Here is a 26,012-nt window from a genome sequence, read left to right as displayed (position 1 = left end):
ATTTAATTTTTTTGCAAGACAATATGGTCTGACGGCCTGTTTTTTCACTTTTCGATGGAAAACTTGCATTTAGTTTTAGTCTCAATAGGCATAAATTTTGACCACTTACTATCATACAGGAAAAAACATATGGTAGCCTTCAAGGAGTAAGGTGTACTGAATATAGTTAAATACTTTTTTTACAGATTTAGTGAAATATTTGTGATGGACTACAGATTTGATGTATAAAGCGCTTCACATTTTACATACATCAATTAGGCCGTCTAACCAGGGCCATGAATACAAAATATGCTGCACTTTTTTTCTGTGATAATCTACTTTTCTCTTTATTTAGAGTTCACAAATGGTTAATTTAATTTGATTTAAGCATAGAAACACAAATATCAGGATAAAAAAAGCTGTCAGATAGAAAGTCTGCATGCCTCTTAGGCATAAAATGTAAACTGCTTTAAAATGCTTTTATAGCCGTAGAATGCCAAAATGGCACTTTTTAACAGAATTTCTGTAAACCAAAGATGTAAATCCTTTACTTTTATTGAGTTTGACAAATTGAAACCAGCAAATCATTCAGGAAAGTTCCCAAAGTACAGAATCTAGATTTCAGGAATCCACCTCTTAGGCCCGAGAACACAGTTATTTCGTACTGCATTTCTTTTAGACAATAAATTCAAATTAAAAAAATCGCACCTGCTCTTTCTCAAAAATATTTTTACAGTGTAGTGTACTACCAGTGAGACAAATAATATCAAAATTATAGAAACTTCTCCCAGCTCTAACCCAAAATATTGACAATTCTGTGTTAAGGGGGTGTAAAATTCAGTTTGACAGCTTCAGACGTGATAAAATTTGACCTTTTAGAACTGGACCAAATCACTACTTAACATAAAGTTTCAGCACCCAAATTTTTTTGACATGTAATAACATCCCCCTACTTAATATTTCATGCATTTAATATAAATAAATAAATTGGGAAAGTGTATTAAATAAAACATGCAAGTTATACACTGTTTACACTAGGTACTATATTCGTAGACAACGAAAACCAAAGGACGATAACTGTGTCCTTGGACCTAATAGGACAGAAAGACTTGACCAATCTTGATAAAACTTTGCATAACTTAAGCTTAGGCAATAATGAGATAGTTTGCCAAGTTTCATGGCCATATGTCATATATAACAGAAACTATGGTCATTTTAGTATTGACATTTGGATGTTTATTTTTGACGTATAAATTAAATGTCTTCAACTGTCAAGATTTTGGCCTAAAAACTTGAAATTTTGCAAAAATTTGCTTTTTAAATGCTCTTGAATATTAGATATTAAGTATTAAAAGCATCTGCATACTCATTTTATTTATCAGATGTTTTGTATTTATTCCAAAGTCAAATTTATATGTGCCTATGCCTGAAAATAGAGATTTTCCAATGCAGGGAAGCCGTATATAAATATGCATTTTTCTCAGCCAATTTGAAGTTTTTGAAGTTTTTTAAGCTTAAATTATTCTTTCATATATATTAAATGTACTTTAAATGTATAGAAAAGTTACAAAAGTATACCACATGAGTATAAAATGGTCTTGGAGCATGTAGAACTGAGAATTATTTAGAGTCAATAAAGGCGGTAGTCCATATTGACATATAAAAATGCACACAGCAGCTATCAAAAGTGAAAATGTGTTACTTTTTGTTCATTTCTATGCTAAGGTGTTATGATACAAGAAGTCTAAATGCAAAAGGACTCTTGCATTTATTTTTTTTGCAAGACAATATGGTCTGACGGCCTGTTTTTTCACTTTTCGATGGAAAACTTGCATTTAGTTTTAGTCTCAATAGGCATAAATTTTGACCACTTACTATCATACAGGAAAAAACATATGGTAGCCTTCAAGGAGTAAGGTGTACTGAATATAGTTAAATACTTTTTTTACAGATTTAGTGAAATATTTGTGATGGACTACAGATTTGATGTATAAAGCGCTTCACATTTTACATACATCAATTAGGCCGTCTAACCAGGGCCATGAATACAAAATATGCTGCACTTTTTTTCTGTGATAATCTACTTTTCTCTTTATTTAGAGTTCACAAATGGTTAATTTAATTTGATTTAAGCATAGAAACACAAATATCAGGATAAAAAAAGCTGTCAGATAGAAAGTCTGCATGCCTCTTAGGCATAAAATGTAAACTGCTTTAAAATGCTTTTATAGCCGTAGAATGCCAAAATGGCACTTTTTAACAGAATTTCTGTAAACCAAAGATGTAAATCCTTTACTTTTATTGAGTTTGACAAATTGAAACCAGCAAATCATTCAGGAAAGTTCCCAAAGTACAGAATCTAGATTTCAGGAATCCACCTCTTAGGCCCGAGAACACAGTTATTTCGTACTGCATTTCTTTTAGACAATAAATTCAAATTAAAAAAATCGCACCTGCTCTTTCTCAAAAATATTTTTACAGTGTAGTGTACTACCAGTGAGACAAATAATATCAAAATTATAGAAACTTCTCCCAGCTCTAACCCAAAATATTGACAATTCTGTGTTAAGGGGGTGTAAAATTCAGTTTGACAGCTTCAGACGTGATAAAATTTGACCTTTTAGAACTGGACCAAATCACTACTTAACATAAAGTTTCAGCACCCAAATTTTTTTGACATGTAATAACATCCCCCTACTTAATATTTCATGCATTTAATATAAATAAATAAATTGGGAAAGTGTATTAAATAAAACATGCAAGTTATACACTGTTTACACTAGGTACTATATTCGTAGACAACGAAAACCAAAGGACGATAACTGTGTCCTTGGACCTAATAGGACAGAAAGACTTGACCAATCTTGATAAAACTTTGCATAACTTAAGCTTAGGCAATAATGAGATAGTTTGCCAAGTTTCATGGCCATATGTCATATATAACAGAAACTATGGTCATTTTAGTATTGACATTTGGATGTTTATTTTTGACGTATAAATTAAATGTCTTCAACTGTCAAGATTTTGGCCTAAAAACTTGAAAATTTGCAAAAATTTGCTTTTTAAATGCTCTTGAATATTAGATATTAAGTATTAAAAGCATCTGCATACTCATTTTATTTATCAGATGTTTTGTATTTATTCCAAAGTCAAATTTATATGTGCCTATGCCTGAAAATAGAGATTTTCCAATGCAGGGAATCCTTATATAAATATGCATTTTTCTCAGCCAATTTGAAGTTTTTGAAGTTTTTTAAGCTTAAATTATTCTTTCATATATATTAAATGTACTTTAAATGTATAGAAAAGTTACAAAAGTATACCACATGAGTATAAAATGGTCTTGGAGCATGTAGAACTGAGAATTATTTAGAGTCAATAAAGGCGGTAGTCCATATTGACATATAAAAATGCACACAGCAGCTATCAAAAGTGAAAATGTGTTACTTTTTGTTCATTTCTATGCTAAGGTGTTATGATACAAGAAGTCTAAATGCAAAAGGACTCTTGCATTTAATTTTTTTGCAAGACAATATGGTCTGACGGCCTGTTTTTTCACTTTTCGATGGAAAACTTGCATTTAGTTTTAGTCTCAATAGGCATAAATTTTGACCACTTACTATCATACAGGAAAAAACATATGGTAGCCTTCAAGGAGTAAGGTGTACTGAATATAGTTAAATACTTTTTTTACAGATTTAGTGAAATATTTGTGATGGACTACAGATTTGATGTATAAAGCGCTTCACATTTTACATACATCAATTAGGCCGTCTAACCAGGGCCATGAATACAAAATATGCTGCACTTTTTTTCTGTGATAATCTACTTTTCTCTTTATTTAGAGTTCACAAATGGTTAATTTAATTTGATTTAAGCATAGAAACACAAATATCAGGATAAAAAAGCTGTCAGATAGAAAGTCTGCATGCCTCTTAGGCATAAAATGTAAACTGCTTTAAAATGCTTTTATAGCCGTAGAATGCCAAAATGGCACTTTTTAACAGAATTTCTGTAAACCAAAGATGTAAATCCTTTACTTTTATTGAGTTTGACAAATTGAAACCAGCAAATCATTCAGGAAAGTTCCCAAAGTACAGAATCTAGATTTCAGGAATCCACCTCTTAGGCCCGAGAACACAGTTATTTCGTAGTGCATTTCTTTTAGACAATAAATTCAAATTAAAAAAATCGCACCTGCTCTTTCTCAAAAATATTTTTACAGTGTAGTGTACTACCAGTGAGACAAATAATATCAAAATTATAGAAACTTCTCCCAGCTCTAACCCAAAATATTGACAATTCTGTGTTAAGGGGGTGTAAAATTCAGTTTGACAGCTTCAGACGTGATAAAATTTGACCTTTTAGAACTGGACCAAATCACTACTTAACATAAAGTTTCAGCACCCAAATTTTTTTGACATGTAATAACATCCCCCTACTTAATATTTCATGCATTTAATATAAATAAATAAATTGGGAAAGTGTATTAAATAAAACATGCAAGTTATACACTGTTTACACTAGGTACTATATTCGTAGACAACGAAAACCAAAGGACGATAACTGTGTCCTTGGACCTAATAGGACAGAAAGACTTGACCAATCTTGATAAAACTTTGCATAACTTAAGCTTAGGCAATAATGAGATAGTTTGCCAAGTTTCATGGCCATATGTCATATATAACAGAAACTATGGTCATTTTAGTATTGACATTTGGATGTTTATTTTTGACGTATAAATTAAATGTCTTCAACTGTCAAGATTTTGGCCTAAAAACTTGAAAATTTGCAAAAATTTGCTTTTTAAATGCTCTTGAATATTAGATATTAAGTATTAAAAGCATCTGCATACTCATTTTATTTATCAGATGTTTTGTATTTATTCCAAAGTCAAATTTATATGTGCCTATGCCTGAAAATAGAGATTTTCCAATGCAGGGAAGCCTTATATAAATATGCATTTTTCTCAGCCAATTTGAAGTTTTTGAAGTTTTTTAAGCTTAAATTATTCTTTCATATATATTTAATGTACTTTAAATGTATAGAAAAGTTACAAAAGTATACCACATGAGTATAAAATGGTCTTGGAGCATGTAGAACTGAGAATTATTTAGAGTCAATAAAGGCGGTAGTCCATATTGACATATAAAAATGCACACAGCAGCTATCAAAAGTGAAAATGTGTTACTTTTTGTTCATTTCTATGCTAAGGTGTTATGATACAAGAAGTCTAAATGCAAAAGGACTCTTGCATTTAATTTTTTTGCAAGACAATATGGTCTGACGGCCTGTTTTTTCACTTTTCGATGGAAAACTTGCATTTAGTTTTAGTCTCAATAGGCATAAATTTTGACCACTTACTATCATACAGGAAAAAACATATGGTAGCCTTCAAGGAGTAAGGTGTACTGAATATAGTTAAATACTTTTTTTACAGATTTAGTGAAATATTTGTGATGGACTACAGATTTGATGTATAAAGCGCTTCACATTTTACATACATCAATTAGGCCGTCTAACCAGGGCCATGAATACAAAATATGCTGCACTTTTTTTCTGTGATAATCTACTTTTCTCTTTATTTAGAGTTCACAAATGGTTAATTTAATTTGATTTAAGCATAGAAACACAAATATCAGGATAAAAAAAGCTGTCAGATAGAAAGTCTGCATGCCTCTTAGGCATAAAATGTAAACTGCTTTAAAATGCTTATTATAGCCGTAGAATGCCAAAATGGCACTTTTTAACAGAATTTCTGTAAACCAAAGATGTAAATCCTTTACTTTTATTGAGTTTGACAAATTGAAACCAGCAAATCATTCAGGAAAGTTCCCAAAGTACAGAATCTAGATTTCAGGAATCCACCTCTTAGGCCCGAGAACACAGTTATTTCGTAGTGCATTTCTTTTAGACAATAAATTCAAATTAAAAAAATCGCACCTGCTCTTTCTCAAAAATATTTTTACAGTGTAGTGTACTACCAGTGAGACAAATAATATCAAAATTATAGAAACTTCTCCCAGCTCTAACCCAAAATATTGACAATTCTGTGTTAAGGGGGTGTAAAATTCAGTTTGACAGCTTCAGACGTGATAAAATTTGACCTTTTAGAACTGGACCAAATCACTACTTAACATAAAGTTTCAGCACCCAAATTTTTTTGACATGTAATAACATCCCCCTACTGAATATTTCATGCATTTAATATAAATAAATAAATTGGGAAAGTGTATTAAATAAAACATGCAAGTTATACACTGTTTACACTAGGGACTATATTCGTAGACAACGAAAATCAAAGGACGATAACTGTGTCCTTGGACCAGAACTTCAATCCCCTTCCCTTTCATTAATGTCACCTACCGAATTAAACTATTTACCGAATTTGTTATCACAAAAGCAACACGACGGGTACCACATGTGGAGCAGGATGTGACCTAGTTTTTGGTGGGGTTCGTGTTGTTTATTCTTTAGTTTTCTATGTTGTGTCATGTGTACTATTGTTTTTCTGTCTGTCTTTTTCATTTTTTGCCATGGCGTTGTCGGTTTATTTAAGTAGGATGTCAACTAAATCTTAGGGAGACAGCATTTCATATCATGGATTATTTTATTGGTTTGTTCTGATCTTTCTCAATTTACACGAGTACAATAGACTCATTTCTTTTAGATCAAAAATACTTATTTAGGTGTGCGTAGCTGAAACACTTAACACGAACATATGAATTTACATGGGTTCAAAATTTCGCCATTAAATGCAGACTTAAAATTATTCAGAGTCTTTGCCGTCACCGTTAAATCTGACAAGTTATTCTACTGATCCCCTACTCTAATTGAAAAAGTATTTAGTCTATGTGTAGTCCTACACTGTTTTTTTTTTTAAAAGTTTTAGTGAGTGACCTCTAGTATTAATAAATGGTGCTAAAGTAAATAGACTCATCCAGTCGATGTCATCTATACCTTGCAACACTTTGTAGATTTGTTACATATCATTCCTATCCCTACGATATTCCAAGGTTGGCAAACCCAATGAACGTAGCCTGTCTTCGTAATTAAGATGACAAATATTTTTTACCAGTTTTGTGGCCCTTTTTTGTACAGATTCCAGTTTGCTGATGCAATTGAGAACTATTTGTCGCATTAATAATGGCTACCTAACATGTGTTAAATGTCAAACGTGTTATTGTCATGCTTAAAAAATAGGGTTATAAACAACATAAGGATATTTCCTCAGTTTTCTAAACCAACGGATTTTGTACTTTAATGCATTTATATAATTCACACTTTTGCATATGTTAAATCAAAAGTCGTTTCAGTTAAGATAAAATGTTTACCCGCACATGTTCATATATCACATATTTTACAGTTTCATAGTGCTGATTATGCACGGATGATCTAAAATATATGAGTCCATTGTACTCTTGTAAACTAAGAACGATCAGAATAAGCCAATAAAAAAAAATCCATGATTTGAAATGCTGTCTCCCTAAGATTTAGTTGACATCTTACTTACTATTAAATCTATATTTAACAGATCAGATGCCTTTATATAAGAACAAGAAATGTTTGTTTTCGACCCTTTATATCATGTATAAAAAAACAGGACTAGGGTAGACAACTGTAAAAGAGGAATGAAAGATACCGAAGGGACAGTCAAACTCATAAATCGAAAATGAACTGACAACGCCATGGCCGAAAAGGAAAAAGACAAACAGACAAACAATAGTACACATGACACAACATAGAAAACTAAAATGAAACAACACGAAGTCCACCAAAAACTAGGGGTGATCTCAGGTGCTCCGGAAGGGTTAGTTATTTAAGTATGTAAGTTATTTCTTCCACACTTTCAACTGAATAGCGTTATTAGTTTTAAATTCAACAGTTTTCGGCACTAATGTAAAATCGAATAAGAATATTACCATAAAATATTGGATGTGAAATACCTGAATATGTCTGTATGTTGATTTATATTTATTAACTATGTCCTTGTACCGATGATGAATTTTAAAAATGGGTTTTGACTACTTTGTAATATCGAAAACGCAGGTACAATTATTTTTCAGTAGTACATATATTTCTTTTGCCTAAATAACTTCAATCCCCTTCCCTTTCATGAATGTGACCTACCGAATTAAACTATTTACCGAATTTGTTATCACAAAAGCAACACGACGGGTACCACATATGGAGCAGGATGTGACCTAGTTTTTGGTGGGGTTCGTGTTGTTTATTCTTTAGTTTTCTATGTTGTGTCATGTGTACTATTGCCTGTCTGTCTGTCTTTTTCATTTTTTGCCATGGTGTTGCCGGTTTATTTTCGATTTATGAGTTTGACTATCCCTTTGGTATCTCTCGTCTCTCTTTACAGTTGTCTACCCTAGTCCTGTTTTTTTATACATGATATAAAGGGTCGAAAATAAACATTTATTGGTCTTATATAAGGCCATCTGATCTGTTAAATATTGATTTAATAGTAAGTAAGATGTCATCTAAATCTTAGGAAGACATCATTTCATATCATGGATTATTTTATTGGCTTTTTTCTGATCTTTCTCAACTTACACGAGTACAAAACACTCATTTCTTTAAGATCATCCGTGCATAATCAGCACTATGAAACTGACAAAGAAAATTCAAACCATTGCTTTAGAAAATGGAAATATTTGATATATTAACATGTGCGGGTAAACATTTTTTATCTTAAACTAAAACGACTTATAATTTAACTTATGCAAAAGTGTGAATTATATAAACACATTAAAGTTCAAAATCCGTTGGTATAGAAAACTGAGGAAATATTCTTATGCTGTTTATAACCCTGGGTTTCCTTTGCCTCATATCTCGTTGACAATCATACAAAAAAAATTATTTAATTATATATATATTGAGAAAGGAAAAATTGTGTTTTAAGCAAAAGAATAACACGTTTGACATTTAACACATGTTAGGTAACCATTATTAATGCGACATAGTTAACAATTGCATCCGCAAACTGGAATCTGTACAAAGAAGGGCCACACAACTGGTAAAAAAAATTGTCATCTTAATTATGGAGACAAGCTACGGTCATTGGGTTTGCCAACCTTGCAATATCTCGGGGATGGGAATGATATGACACAAGTCTACAAAGCGTTGCATGGTAAAGATGACATCGACTGGATGAGCCTTTATACTTAAGCACCATCTAATAATACTAGAAGTCACTGAAACTTTTTAAACAACCGTGTAAGACTACACATAGACTAAATAATTTTTCAATTAGAGTAGTGAATCAGTGAAATAACCTGTCAGATTCAACGGTAACGTCAAAGACTCTGAAAAATTTAAAATCTGCATTAAATGCCAAAAATTGAAACCCATATAAATTCATATGTTCGTGTTAAGTGCTTCAGCTACGCACACCTAAATAAGTATTAATATATCATATATATTATTTATAAATATATTATTATGAGATGAGAAATCATATACGGCAATTCAATATGAGGGGTAAGTAGAAGCCATTGGCTTATGTAACGAGCCGAAGATAAAGGTATGAAGGTATGGATTTTTATATCATTTCAATGTGAATGAAACACTTGTTTTTATATAAGTTAAATAGTTATTCAGTTATTCCGACAATTTTGTTTGTGACTGATATTCCTCTGATAAAGTTGCAAAATGCAGACCTAATTGCTTATGTTTTACTTTATGTATGTTGTCCTCTTTCTTAACGAAAACTATTACACATAAACACTGGAAGAAGGTGATCTCGTGATCACAGATATCGTCGCTAATAGCATATATGGAATAGTAAAATGCCCTTGTTTTTGAATTATGTATAAATTGCATTTATGTATAATACCAAAGTGTCTTTATTTGAACAATTAGTGCGAGTCATGAAGCATGCTTCTTAAAAACAACCAGAGGCACACATAAATCAACAGTTGAAATAAACGAAAAGTATGTAACTACACTTTCTATTAAAACTTAAAATGTCTTCACAAATTGAATGATTTTAAATTCAAATTCTAATATTTGGTATTGTTCTATAATGCAGGCAGCCACATTTTGTTAAAAATCACGAAAAGGACAGAGCTTGACGATACCATTTTGAATAAGTATATACATATCTTTCGTTCTCATTGAAATGATATAAAAATCCATTAAGCAGATACATTTATAATCTTTTATACCTTCATACCTCATACCTTCATACCTAATACCTTTATACCTTATACCTTTATACCTTATACCTTTATACCTTATATCTATATACCTTTATACCTTACATAAGCCAATGGCTTCTACTGACCCCTCATCCTGGATTGTCATATATGATTTCTCATATCATTATAATATATTTATATGTAATATTTTATACTTATCAAAAATGCTTATTTAGGTGTGCGTAGCTGAAACACTTAACAAGAACATATGAATGTATATGGGTTCTAATTTTCGCCATTTAATGCAGACTTCACATTATTCAGAGTCTTTGCCGTCACCGTTAAATCTGACAGGTTATTCTACTGATCCCCTACTCTAATTGAAAAAGTATTTAGTCTATGTGTAGTCTTACACTGTTTTTTTTAAGGTTTAGTGAGTGACCTCTATTATTAATAGATGGTGCTAAAGTGAATAGACTCATCCAGTCGATGTCATCTATACCATGCAACACTTTGTAGATTTGTTTCATATCATTCATATCCCTACGATATTCCAAGGTTGGCAAACCCAATGAACGTAGCTTGTCTTCGTAATTAAGATGACAAATATTTTTTACAAGTTTTGTGGCCCTTCTTTGTACAGATTCCAGTTTGCTGATGCAATTGAGAACTATTTGTTGCATTAATCATTTGTTAATAATGGTTACCTAACATGTGTTAAAAGTCAAACGTGTTATTTTTATGCTTAAAAACAGGGTTATAAACAACATAAGGATATTTCCTCAGTTTTCTATACCAACGGATTTTGTACTCTAACGCATTTAAATAATTCACACTTTTGCACATGTTAAATTAAAAGTCGTTTACCCGCACATGTTTATATATCACATATTTGACAGTTTCATAATGATGATTATGCACGGATGATCTAAAATATATGAGTCCATTGTACTCGTGTAAATTGAGAACGATCAGAATAAGCCAATAACAAAAAAATACATGATTTGAAATGCTGTCTCCCTAAGATTTAGTTGACATCCTACTTACTATTAAATCTATATTTAACAGATCAGATGGCTTTATATAAGAACAAGAAATGTTTGTTTTCGACCCTTAATATTATATACATATAAAAAATAGGACTAAGGTAGACAACTGAAAAAGAGGAATACCGAAGGGACAGTCACGCTCATAAATCGAAAATGAACTGACAACGCCATGGCTAAAAAGGAAAAAGACAAACAGACAAACAATAGTACACATGAAACAACATAGAAAACTAAAACTAAACAACACGAAGTCCACCAAAAACTAGGGGTGATCTCAGGTGCTTCGGAAGGGTTATTTATTTAAGTATGAAAGTTATGTCTTGCACACTTTCAACTGAATAGCGTTATAAGTTTCAAATTCAACTGTTTTCGGCACTAATTTAAAATCGAATAAGAATATTACCATAAAATATTGGATGTGAAATACCTGAATATGTTTGTATGTTGATTTATATGTATGAACTATGTCCTTGTACCGATGATGAAATTCAAAAATGGGTTTTGACTACTTTGTAATATCGAAAACGCAGGTACAATTATTTTTCAGTAGTACATATATTTCTTTTGCCTAAATCTAATACGTTGTTACATACACGATCGAATCGTTCAAGTTGAGATATATAAACACAATGAAATGGTGACAAGAGAACGTCACCATATAAAAATTGATAATTAACGAAATGAAATGAAAAAGCTTTCAGTTAATAGTATAGATATCAAGATCAAGGAGAAGGCAGTGTTTATTGTAAGTATTAGCTTTATTTAAAGTTTATTGAATAGGATACATCTTTTTAGTGTTCATACTGAGGTAGTCATTATTAAGAGCCAATATATCATCCAAATATCAAACTTGTGTATCAGATGTTGTTAGATGTGTCTTTGCTGGTTTAAGTCATAGATTGTTACTCACAGAAATACAGAAACAGGTCCGCGATGATTGATGCACATTGAATACCTATTGGAATTCAGATAGCTGGACGATATACGGAATCTCCATAGTGAACAAAAGTGTTACCTAGTATAAATTCAAGAGCAGTTATAGTATAAAAGCAAGTCAAATTGACATAGTTCTTTTGTTTGTTCTTACAAAAAATGACCTCAAAGATTTGGAACATATAAATTCGCATTAAAACTTCTCAAAGGCACATTCAATTATTTGTGTAAAATGTTTTTTAATAAGAATATGAGGCAAAGTGGTATGTGGGGAAGAAAAATCAAGACTTTGAACAGATTAAAAATCACAAATATAAGCATTCAAATCATCAAGTACTTCCAACAAACTTTTGACACTCCAAAAGTAATTAATTGCAATTTTCAAATGCCTAAATTGAACAATTTGTTATCAGGTTTTTGATTGTACCAAGTGCACTAGTGAGTAGAATATAATTTAGTAGTGAAACAATGGCTTGAAGACGAAATATGTTTCTCATAGCATGATTCTTTACTCGCTACTATTTTTAACTGTACGATATTAATTTGTTAGTAGATTTTCCTATCACTATTAGATATAAAAACAAAACAACAGGTTCATTACACGTTTTTGTTTTACGTATGACAAACTAACGTGCTGCTTGAGCAAACCTTTTGAATTTTTAACAGAATCAAATAGACCATTACATTCAGAATTCAAAATCGATTTCGCGTTATTAGAAATCACTGTTCAAGGGTTATGCCACGTTGTTATCTTCCATACTGTATACTTCTAAGATTTCAAATAGAAACTAATGTACCTGAGTTTAGATGTATGTACTGTGATACTATACATCAAACGCAATTCATGCATGATTTGACAATGAGTGCATTTATTGGTTTAAAGTTGTGCTGCGGCCAGGATATCTGTGATCACGAAATCACCTTATTCTATTTTTTATCTTTAATAGGTATCAACATCAAGAAGGACAACACGCATAGAAGTTAAACATGAGAAATTAAGTATGCGTTTTGTCACTTTGTCAGAGGAACATCTTTGCTCCAAATAAAATTGTCGGGATAACTGCATGTATAAAGAATCTAAAAATGAATTGATGTGAAGGAAACCATGTTTTTTTTAGCCCATACATTAAGCTTTTTAAGTTGATACATATTTGTCTCAATAAACATTTTGACCTAACATGTGCTAATTGTCAAACGTGTTATTTCTTTTGCTTTATAACAATACATAGAAAAGTGGTATGATTGTCAGCAAGATAATGTGGAGGAAAAAAAGGACTGGGGTAAAAACAACACATAAAGTTATTTCTGGTTAACTGCAAGTAGATCTGAGCGTTTTGTTGTTGTAATCCAATTCTTCAGTTTTCAATACCAACGGAAAGATTATTATTGTGTACTCAAATGCTTTAAAGGCGTTTTAAGTTTTTAAACATTTCTAATTATAAGTCCTTTACGAAATATAATGTTTTGCCCGGCCGTTTTGATATAACACATATTTATAACATCCAAACCAATTGCTTGAATCTTCCTTTTAAGTTTCATAATCATTGTAATGCAAACCTATAACTCTAAATAATTGTGCATTGTCAACATAAAGGGTTTTATTTCATTTTACCTAAGTAAACGAAGAACGACAAAACGTAGTGCATAAACAGACAATGGCTATTTTAGAATGAAATGGTATTTCTTTAAGGATTTGTTTACATCTTCCTAACCATTAAATATATATCTGAAAGATCAGATGCTTTAAAAAAAGAACCAAATTATTTTCAACACCTTTATATTATGTAAAAAAAAAAGGAAGGATGGAAATAAACAAACGGGACACGGGTAAACAACCGTAGGTTATATCTGGTAACTATCAATATAGGCCCCGACATGAAATATGAACCAATATACGTAGGAAAACTATCAGATTAATTTATAACAAAACAATCTACGAAAATTAAGTATGACAGACATGACAATCGACAACCAATGAAAATATGATACTTGACAATGATTACCGAAACCTGTTACTATAGCATATAACTACGACTTCTCGTCCAATGGCTCAAATTTCTCTTTTTTAATGTATGAAGTATTTATGCATGAACGATCAAAAGTTGTCAGTATTACGTGTATTGAGAACGATAGATGCATTTTAAATGAAACTTGTTCTTATGATGTTATATTGAGTTTCCTAAAATAAATATCTTTCTCAATGTTAAACTATATTCAACAATTTTTTTGAAATACGAAAAAATTGTTGTTTTCAATTACTTCATCATAGGAGCATACGATATATTTATAATTGGGCATCTATATATAAGTAAACAGAAAACGTATGTAATATGGCACTGTGTTAAGACAAATAAAAGCTAATTTATTCGTTTTATATATAATGGTTGTATAAGCAAGGACAAATCTGTTTATCATTTCAGGTATCATGATTCATTAATCGTATTTATTAATAAATCTATGATATAAATTAAATGAGTTTTATAGCATTTGAACATATTAAACAAAATTAATTGTTTTAGCTAACATAATAAACTGTGCGTCCGTCACATGATTGTTATCCGTATGATAATTAAAAGGTCTACATTAAAAATAATTTTGAATCTTTAACATACTCTAATAGACTATACACATGATACAAGTCAGGTTAAATTTCGGTTTCCAAGTTATCACTGTTCAGAAGTTATCTTCAAACATGTATTTTTTGTAAAAAAATTAATAAAAATTGAAATACCTCTGATTAAATTTATACACTTTGGTATTAAACATAAACTGCAATTAATTCAGTATTTGACGATCAGTGTATTTTCTGTTCTAAACTTATGCTGCGGGCGAGGTTTATTTGTGATCGCAAGATCAACTTATTCTAGTATGCGGTATGGGCTTTTCTCATTGTTGAAGCTCGTACGGTAACTTTTAGTTGTTGTTTGTTTGTGTCATTTGGTCTCTTGTTGAGAGTTGTCTCATTGGCAATCATGCCACATCTTCTTTCTTATGTGTTTTTTTAGCAGACACATTTATATATATTTGCAGTAGATAGATACTTGTCCCAATAACAACTACACAATGTTTAATAATTGTCAGCGAGCTAAAATGGAAAAAAAACAGGACTGAGGTATAAACAACCTAAGGGTACTTCTGGTTGACTGTTAAGGGGAATATTTGTATTTTTCGTTTCAAATTCTTAAGTTTTCAATATCAGCATTAATTAATCTTTTATGTTCTGTGATAGAAAACACAAGTTCTTAAAACTTTGAAAGTTCTTAATTATAAGTCTTTTAGATAAATATTGGTTACCTGGCCATCTTAAGATAACACACATTTACATCTGCGAAATCACTGGTTTGATTTTTTCTTTTCGGTTTATTTTTCCACGCACTTTATAGTTATGCATGGAATACCCTAAGATTTGATACATTGTCTTTAGTAAACTAAAAAAAGTGTTCCTTAAGGTTTAGATGACATCTTACTTACTTTCAGATATACATATCTTATATCTCCGATGCTCTTAAAAAAAGGACTGAAAATTATTGATATCGACACCCTTATATCAATTTAAAGAAATAAAGGACGAGAACAAACATCTGAAAGTTATTTTATGCAAATTATCAGTATAGCTTTAATTATAGCAGTTTGAAATTCAATACAAATTCAATAGGTTTCAGTTGTAACGGAAATTTGATTATTTCGAACTTATATAATAGAAAAACTAGGGATAAGTGATATTCATCCATTACACGAAATCAGTACATGCACATAAAAAAAACCACCAAAATCGTAACGGAACAGCACGTTTGTTGTCATTCGTCATCTCGAGGTCTTCCTTACATAGCAAACAATCAAAAAACCTTTCACCTTTAAAAATGTTTCTTAAAAAAAAGAGACGTGTGGTATCCTTGCAAATAAGACATGTACCCACCACAGTTCATGTAATGTTATCAATTAAAACGAACCGTAAACCTTTCAACAATAAGAAAACGCATACAGATCTGCTTTAAAAGACACCGACATGAAATGTGAAACAGTTTACCTGGAAAAAAAACTAAAAGCATAATAATACCAAAACAATTTACGAAAAATAAGTATGACAGAATTGATCAATCACTAAACATAAAATGCCTGTCATGATGGATAAAGTTTACCGAAACATGTTAATATAGCATATAACTACGACTTCTCTTTCAACCCAATGGCTGGAATCTCTCTTTTTGTCATGCACGAAGTATCTATGCATGTTATAAGTACATTGAGAACAATACGTGTATTATAAAGGCACCTTGCTCTTATAGAATTATTAAAAAAGGTTCCTAAATAAAAACTCCTATTAACTGTTAAATCTGTATTTATTATCAAACCTTAGAAAAATACTGAAAATTGATTTTTCAATACATTTGTCTTGGGACCATGCAATGTATTTGGACATCCACATTGTTTAATTTAAACAGAAAACTCATGCAATATGAAACTGTGTTCGGATAAATAAAAGCTGTTTAATTCGTTCTATATATTATAGTTGTATTAGCAAGGGAAAAAATGTTTATCATTTTAGGGGTAATGTTTCATTACTCGCATTTATTTGAAAACATATGATGTTATTTACTAGTAGTTGATTTTTTAGTACTATAACATATCAAACAAAATAAATTATTTTAGCTAAATAAAAAAACATTTCGTCCGTCACATTTTGTTCACTGTTCAAAAGTAAGAACCTATTGTTATCTTCCAAAATGTTTACTTTTAGGTTTTCATATAAAACTGAAGTACCTGTATTTAGATTAAGAGAACAAACAATAATTCATAATGAATCAATTAGGAAACAAAATAAAACAGACATGGCTGAACGACAACAACTGAACATAAAATACCTGTAAACAATGGTCAAGATAGATTGTGTTTACTGAAACATGTTAAGATTTATTAGATAATAACGACTTCTCGTCCAAACCCATGTCTAAAGTTTTTTCTATTGCAATGCATGATGTATATATGAATATTCGACCAAAAAATTAAAAAATTAAATTGAACTAATATCTATTTATATTGAATTGAGAACAATAAATACTTTTATCATTTCAGGAATCATGATTCAGTGATTGCACTAATTTTCAAACGTACAACAGTAGTTAATAAACGGACTACTGGCGCTGAAAAACAGACAATACAAATTGTAGAAAGAATATAGAATATTTATTACTATTAAATTCTAATTCGTAAACTCAAACGAATATAAAATATTTATCAAATAACCACAAACTCTTACATGGGAGACGCCACTTGCAGAGACAAGTGCTCTCGAATTATGATAACATAAGTGTCAAAACATCCCTCCTACGTGCAAGAGTGGACTGGACGGAGAACCCCCCTCTGTTTACACAGACCTCTTAAAACAACAGTCTCTCCGATTTTTTTAAATGCTAACAACCTGAATTACGTGTACTGCGGAGATGACACCGCCCTTCTGATACCAGAAGTGGAGGGGATTCTTTTTGATGACAAAAGTGAACCCTATGACATTGTTTGATACCCTTCACTAAAAAGCCGGTATAGTAGAGAGTTGTGTCAGAGGGGGACAAGTCCGTTTATTGTCTCCCTGAACCGCCCCTAAAGGATCTGCGACATCCCAGATTTTGTATAACCAAAATATAATCTTATTAAATTTAAAGTTAGATTCATAAACAAAATTAAGTCAAATTTGAACTACGCTAAAGTAATTAGTCAATTAAAACTGAAAATGTCTAATCAACGCAGACAAATTAAAAGTCAATCATACACTGCTAATGTCTTATTAGCATTCAAAATAAAATGTCTTTTTATCAATTAATCTACAATTGTTCCATATCTTCTCAGTAAACAAAGTCAATCGAGACATCAACATCTGTCACACAGCGTGAAGCTGAAAAATACAACAAACTAGCACAGCAGTATCGTTCAAATAAATGCATTCACTACAATAAGATATAACAGATAAATAGTAATTAAAATATATAAAATAGATTTAGTTATTTGTTTTTAAGCAATATAGAATATTAAACAAAATAAGTTGTTTTAGTTTAATAAAGATGTATATTTGTATAATAAATCTTCAACAATACATAAAATGCAATTCATGCATAATTGGACGATAAGTGCAGTTTTTGTTCTAAAGTTATGCTACAGGCAAGGATATCTGTGACTTAAAATCACCTTATTCTTGTTTTTGTTTTCAATAGTTTTCAGTATCAAAGAGGACGATATCCATAGAAGTAAAACATATGTAATTAGATCTGCATTTTGCTAGTTTGTCAGAAAAAACACTGTTCCAAATAAAACTATTGGAATAATGCGTAAATGTTTAACTTATATATCATGCATCTTCCAATTTCATTGAATAGATGAAAATCAAACTATGTTTCTTTGAACAAATACATTTATAAAGCTTTGAGGTCGATAAATGTTTGTTTCATTCAAATGGTGACCTTACATGTGTCATACATAAATGCCAAACGTGTTGCTTCTTTTGCATTATAACAATAAATCAGAAATGTGGAATGATTGTCAGCGCGATATAATGCAAAAACATAAGGTTATTTCTGGTTTACTCTAAGGTGGTCTGTTTTTTTCTAAATTCTTCAGTTTTCAATACAAACGGATAAACATGTATTTCGTACTTAAATACACTTATATCATTCACACATTTGAAAATGTAATATTTTAATTCTTTTTTTTATAAGAAACAATTCACCTGGACATGTTTATATTACACATTTTTACATCTTGCAATCCAATGTTTTGATTCTCTAGAGGTACAATTTTCGTCAACAAAATTATCAATAAAACTAAAACTATTCTTAAAATGAGAAACATTATTTTCATTGTACCATAGTCAGAAGACTATTTTCAATAAAATTATCAATAAAACTAAATAAGGCAATGAGTAATATATCTTCTTCTTTTTTTTTTTCTTTTTTTTTTTATAGTATATCAAATCAACTTTGAAAATATTATGTTTCCCATAATAAATGTCAAAATTATCAATAAAACTAAATAAAGCAATGAGTAATATATCTTTTTTTTTTTTTTATTATAGTAAATCAAATCAACTTTGTTGACGAACTCTATATATAGACGTAAATATTTGTTCATGTACCATAGAGTTACGCGTAACTATTTGTTCACGTACTCCAGAGGTACATATAAAAGTGTGTTAATGTATGTGGAATAACCTTTATTCCCTCCTATGCATAATGATCTCGTCTGCTGGAGAATACCAACTGACCAGGGAACAGGGGAGACAACGTTGACAAAATGTTTTGGTCAATCAAGTTTTAACAATATACTTCCCTGGCTTGTCAGATAATACTGAAACTATTACGGATTCGGCTCAGCCACAAATTCTTCTGACTATGGTACAATGAAAATATTGTTTCTCATTTTCAGAATATTTTTCACATTTCTTTCGTAGAACAAAATGTCTTAAAACCATTTGGTAATCTTTAAAAGCAGTAATCTAGTAAATAAGGGTCCGCGTTTATCTCTCTAAAATTTCATCAACGATGATGTTTCCCATAATAAATGTCAAAATTATCAATAAAGTATGATTTACTATAAAAAAAAAAAAGATATATGACTCATTGCTTTATTTAGTTTTAAAACTCGGTTGAAATTATTTCGGTTAAACCTAAATTTTTATTAAAAAAATAATTATTTCAACCGAATGAGTACATATTAAACATTGTGTTGTACAAGTTTCGGCTTTCTTTCTTTTTTTAACGTTACTGATTATTCTTATGCAGACGAAACGCACATCTGGCGTATCAAGTTATAAGCCAGATACCTTTAATAACGATTTGGCGGAATTTGATTGGAAAGAATGTATTTAGAAATGATGTTGACACAGATAATATATTATTCACAGGTTTTCTGTTCCGGTAAGCTACAAGAACAAAGAGATTCGCCTACATCAAGGGTTAATATGCGAACGAACAGTTTCACGTATCTTCTGGGTACTTGAACAAACTGTTACGCGCACACCTAGGAACGTCAAAAATCCGTTACGCGTACTTCTAGGGTACATGAGTTAAGGATTAGATGTACCTCTAATAAGGCTCTATGATACGCGAGCAAAGTAGTACATGTACCTCTAGGGTACGTGAATACAGTGAAACGAGCACATACAGGTCATGTGAACGACCTGTAATGTGAACCTCTATCGTACGTATAAACAAATGAGTTATGAGCTGATGTCCCTTCGTGTAGTGTATTTAGAACGATAGGACTGTATACATAAGAAATTCCCGGGTTTGAAATGGTGTTCACATTCTACTAACTATAAAATATATATCTAACAGATCAGATACTCTTAACAAAGTACAGACAATCATTTTTTTTCTACGCATGTAAATTATGCTTAAAAATATGACGAGGATAAACAACTGTATGTTCCTTCAAGCAAACTATAAGGAAAGCATTGTTGATAACAGTTTGAAATTAAACAAATTTCATTTCAAACGGATAATAGTTTATTTTGTACTTGTATAATACATAAACTAGGATTATAGGATATTGATCCTTCAAATAATACCGGAACATCACATTTGTTCCCGTCTTTCAGCTTGAGGCCTTAACAACGGAGCAAACAAAAATAACTTTCACTTTTTCAAATGTTTCATAAATAAATATATATGAAAAAAAAACATTTTTTTTTTCTGAAACTATTTCTCATTTCACAGCGGTATAGTACTGTAACTTTAAATATTCATTCTTTTTTTTTTATTGATTTGAATTTACATTGTATCATATATCAAATGTATTCCCTCTGTGTATGGCATTTTTGTTAATATGTCTTTTGATTCATTTAAACAATTTCATTTCATATTTCTTAGTGTGTCTTTCTATGTTGTGATGTTACACTATTTTTTCAGATAGGTAAAATAAAATTACCAATTGGTACCATTAACACGTTTTGTGTTCTATCGTTTCCATATTTAGTGCCATTGTCAATTGACCTATGTTTGTATTGCTTCCTTTAATCGTTATTTGTTTTTTTTCAAATATTGGGTGTTAACCCAAATGTTTTTAATGATATTATTTTTTAATCATGATGAAAATTGAGAATGGAAATGGGGATTGCATTTATAAAATAATTTATTTATGCATATCGATGACGTAAGAAGTATCACACATATTTTGTAAAAGATATATTCAATTATTGAAGATGAATAGAAAAAAAATATATATATTTTTGATTATTTTTTTATTATAATTTATATTTCATATCTCAAAATATTGATATAGTGAATATACAACAATGATACTGTACATGTAAGTCAATCTTTACGTCTATGTTCTTTCTTTTAACACGTGTCCGTATTAAAAAGAGTTGTCCATGTCGTATGCAACACACCATAACCAAAGCATCAGCCCTTTCTGTATTGCCTTGTGGTCATAATAGATTTATTCTTTTCTGGAAACAATTTCTCAAATAATGGTATTTTGCTTCACTACTTCCTTCCCAATCATAATGTTATAATGTTATTTCAATTCAAGTACGTCTTATCGTTATCATCGTCCACCAATGAATAGAAATAAACTGCAGTTTTCTAAATCATTTTCCTGAAGTATTCAAAATACTGTCACCCTTGATGCAACTGTGTGAGCGATTAAAGCATCATTATTGTCTAAAAAGGTACTGCGTTCATACATAGATTGCACCATATGTATGCCCATGTGTTCATGCACATTTCTAAAATGTCCATCTTGAATATATTTCTCTGTTTTCTGTTCAGTCAAGTTGAGTACTGTAGGTAAGACAATCGACATCGCTTTCTAGTTTTCAATAAGCTTCCAACGTTCTTGAATAAAGGATAGCAAATAGTATGATAGCTTACCTAGCAAACAGATCTTTTATAAGTAACTTTGGTAAGTGTTAATTGTGTTGTTTTCCATTTCAATCAATATGGGTCATATAAAAAATTGACATTATATAAAGAATATCAAAATAACCAGTATCGCAAAAAGCAGGCTGAAATGTGCAAATAAAAGTAAAACAACTGATATTTGTTTTGCACTATTGAATGACTTCAAGTGTTAATGATGTTGTTAAACTATCAAAATATTGACTTAAAATGTTTTTTTACTTTTCGATATGGTATTATCAAAGGGAGTCATTTTATTAATTTTTATTCATTCATGTATTTTGAATTAGATGAAAACGTTTCCTAAATATTTTCATCGATACAAAGATTTGATTATTAAATTTGACTTACCTGTAGAAAACTTATTAAAAACAGTATTTCACAACGTAAATTTAACGGTAATATTGTAATAAAAGCGCGAAAATCACTATGTGTAAACTCATCGAACCTTTAATTAAACATATTAGTAAAAAGTCTCTTACCAATGCTGTAGTTAGATCTTTGAATATAGTTTACATTGGCACTAATATCGATTTTGTCATCAGTAAATTAAGACATTTATACTTTTGTATTTCTTTCAAACGGGATGTAATAAGACACACCCACATTCATTTTTTTTTATCTTTAAAGAGGTTTTCTCCTGGTACTGTACATGAGGTTACATACTAAATCCCTGGGATGTGTTTTAGTTGATTTTAGTCTATGATGCGTGATTATTTTTATGATCAATTGTGTTTGGCTTTGAACTAACTCACAATAACTGCGAGTACTCTAAAATCGTACTTTCATGTTAATTTGACTTGTTAATAATATTTGTGATGCTTTTTTGTTATTTACTGTTTACTTCTTCAGAATTGTATCTGGTCTATATATCAGATTTGATAAGTATGTGGTATCACTATAAATTTTCAATTCTTTGTTCTATGAACATTATTATTTTTTTTTTTTAAAGTATATCCTTTCCCAATTTAAACTGTATACATGTACATAAAGTAAGATTATTTTTATTTACCTGTGTATATTATTGTAAATGGCGAATTTTTGTATAAAATTATTGTTTTTTTTAATTGTTTTGATTTCACAGCGGTAATACTGTTACTTTATTTATATACCCTTATTGTATTGATAATGTATTCACATTGTATCATAGATCTTATTCTTTTCGTTCAGTGTATCTTAAATTTTATCAATTTGTCTTTTGATTGAGTTAAGTCATTGCAATTGATAATTTATAGTGTGTCTGTCAATGTTGTGATGTTATACTATGATTTATGTAAAGGTGCCGGTTGTTACTCATCACAACGTTTAAACCCGCTGCAATTGTTTGCACCTGTCCTAAGTCGTTTATTGATATGGTTCATAAAAAAGGTCGAAAGATACAGAAGGGACAGTTAAACTCATCAATCGAGAATAAACTAACAACGCCATGGCTGAAAATGAAAAAGAAAACATACAAATAATAGTACATAGTTATGACACAACACGAACCGCATCAAACACTGCGGTGATCTCATGAGTGTTTCTTCTTTCTCGTTTTTATATAGATTAGACCGTTCATTTTACCGTTTGGATAGTTTTAGTCATTTTTTGGGCACTTAAAGCTTGCTGTGTGGTGTGAGCGAGCCAAGGTTCCATATTGAAGAGCATACCTTGACCTATAATGGTTTACTTTTATTAATAGTGACTTGGATGAAGAGTTGTCTCTGGGTCCTCATGTCTCACCTTTTTATATCTTTATGTGGTATGATATCAATTGAAACAACTATCCAACACTGTTCAAATCAATTATAAGCAACCATTCACCTTTTAACAATGCGAAAAGTCAATAATGAAAGTCGGATTTATTAGGCCCCGACATGAATTATGAACTAACAGCATAATTTATAACAAAATAGTTTACGAAAAAAATTGAAAGACAGACAACGCCAACTTTTGAACATAACATACCCGTCAAGATTGATAATGCTTTACCGAATCTTTTTGATACAGATTATAATTACAACTTCTCGTCCAAACCAATAGCTGACATTTCTCTTCATCAATGTATTGTACATCCAAAACGGAAAAATGTTATTGTACTTATATACATTTAGAAGAATAATTATATATAGCATATGCAACTGACTCTTATAGAATAAATAGAGTTTCTTGAATCATTTTTCTTCTTCCACCTCACTGTTTAATCTTTATTGAACAATACCTATTGCAAAATACGGAAAATGTTTGGTATCAATACCTTCATCATAGGAACATGCAACCTTGTTATAATAGAACATCCATACAGTTACTTTGTACGCACACAACTTAGATTGAGAGTTGTCTCATTGGCACTCACACCACTTCTTCTTATACATATATGCAGTTTCCATAACACTTTGATTTTAAACAGTGATGTTATTTTGCAAAGTTATAAGAAAAATAAGCAAATTAATTCGTTCTATATATATACATATATAAGCTTTACAAGCAAGTACAAATCTGTTTATCATTCAGGAATAATGATTCATTACTTGCGGTATACGACATCGGACAGGTGCAAAGTATTGCAGCGGAGTTAAACGTTGTGATAGGTAACAACTGGCACCCTTACATAAATCAAAGCATAACATCACAACATTGAAAGACACATTATAAAATATCAATTGCAATGACTTAACTCATACACTGAACAGCGGTATACTACTGTTGCCTTTATTTACGATTATTTCTTAATAAACGATATTAATTAGTTCATATTTTTGTATTTTAACATACAGAAGAAACACAAATGGTTTTTACATCATACAAATTTTATCGTCCTTTGCATATTTGTTTTTCGTATGATATTGAAAGTGCTGATTAAGAAAAAACTTTTAAATCTTTAACGTAATCTAATGAATCATAAAATTGAGATCAGTTTTAAAAACAATTTTCAATAATTATGTCCCATTACTATCTTCAACAATATATATTTTTACATTTTCAGATAAAAATTGGAATACCTCTGTTAAGCTTAATACACTTTGGTTTTATACATAAAATGCAATTCATGCATACGTCTAGTAGTTGGACGATAAGAACATTTTCTGTTCTAAAGATTATGCTGCAACAAGGTTATATGTGATCTCGAGATCATATTTTCTTCCTGTTATTTTCAATAGTTTTTAGTATTTTAGAGGAGGACCTCCAAAGAAGTAGAACATATGCAATAAGGTTTGTACGTTGACAGTTTGTCATAAATTCATCACTGTTCCATATAAAACTTTTGGGATTAAAGCATAATTATATAAGAAGATGTGGTAAGAATGCCAATGAAACAACTCTCAATCAAAGCCACAGTTTGTAAAATAAAAGCAGTATAGGCCAAAGTATGGCATTTAACACAGAGCTTTTGCTCAAGATGAACAGCAACCTAAAAATGCCCAAAACCAATCAAACGGAAAACTAAATGTCTAATCTAAATAGAAAAAAAGAGAACCGAGAAACCCTAATGAACAACAAACCACTACCACTGAACAACCTTCACCCTTACTTGAAACGATAGTGTAATGTCATGACAAAGAAATACATGTATAATATTGACAACAACACGTTATTAATTTCTTGCGTCCGAAGCGCTTTTCTGGATTTACCTTCATCAGGAACGCTCAAAGCCAAAACATTTGAAATCCGAAGATGTATAAGTACCGAAACCGTTGAAGAGCTGTATGTCAAAAATACCTAAAATAAATAGCCAAATTCATTTAAAGCCAACTTTGCCTGAGGGAGTTGAAAACTTAGTTTCTTAATAGTTTATAAATTTATAAACGGACAATTTTAGTAAAGTTTGTTTAATCATGTCAGTACCGAAATACTGATATATAACTTATATATAAAGAATCGTTCATTTCATACTGAATTGATGTAAAGCAAACTATGTTTCTTTTATCATATACATTTATGAAATTTTGCAGTTGATAAATATTTGTCTCATTGATATATATATATAATGGTGACCTAGCATGTGTTAAATGTCAAACGTGTTATTTCTT

The 26,012-nt window shown here is 30.5% G+C and overlaps 1 long non-coding RNA gene across 1 annotated transcript; it reads right to left on the bottom strand.

Annotated features, from left to right (window-relative positions):
- Positions 1-2,433: 2,433 nt before the first annotated feature.
- On the bottom strand, positions 2,434-6,301 carry LOC134707539 (uncharacterized). The gene is made up of 3 exons (XR_010105723.1): positions 5,848-6,301; positions 4,102-4,559; positions 2,434-2,815 (listed from the first exon to the last, which is right to left on the bottom strand). It is a non-coding gene; the product is annotated as an uncharacterized LOC134707539 (long non-coding RNA).
- Positions 6,302-26,012: the final 19,711 nt, after the last annotated feature.

Source organism: Mytilus trossulus, chromosome 2, assembly GCF_036588685.1.
Source record: "Mytilus trossulus isolate FHL-02 chromosome 2, PNRI_Mtr1.1.1.hap1, whole genome shotgun sequence".
Lineage (NCBI taxonomy): Eukaryota > Metazoa > Mollusca > Bivalvia > Mytilida > Mytilidae > Mytilus > Mytilus trossulus.
Note: the sequence above shows the minus strand (reverse complement) of the source record. Positions and strands in the feature narration are given on the sequence as shown.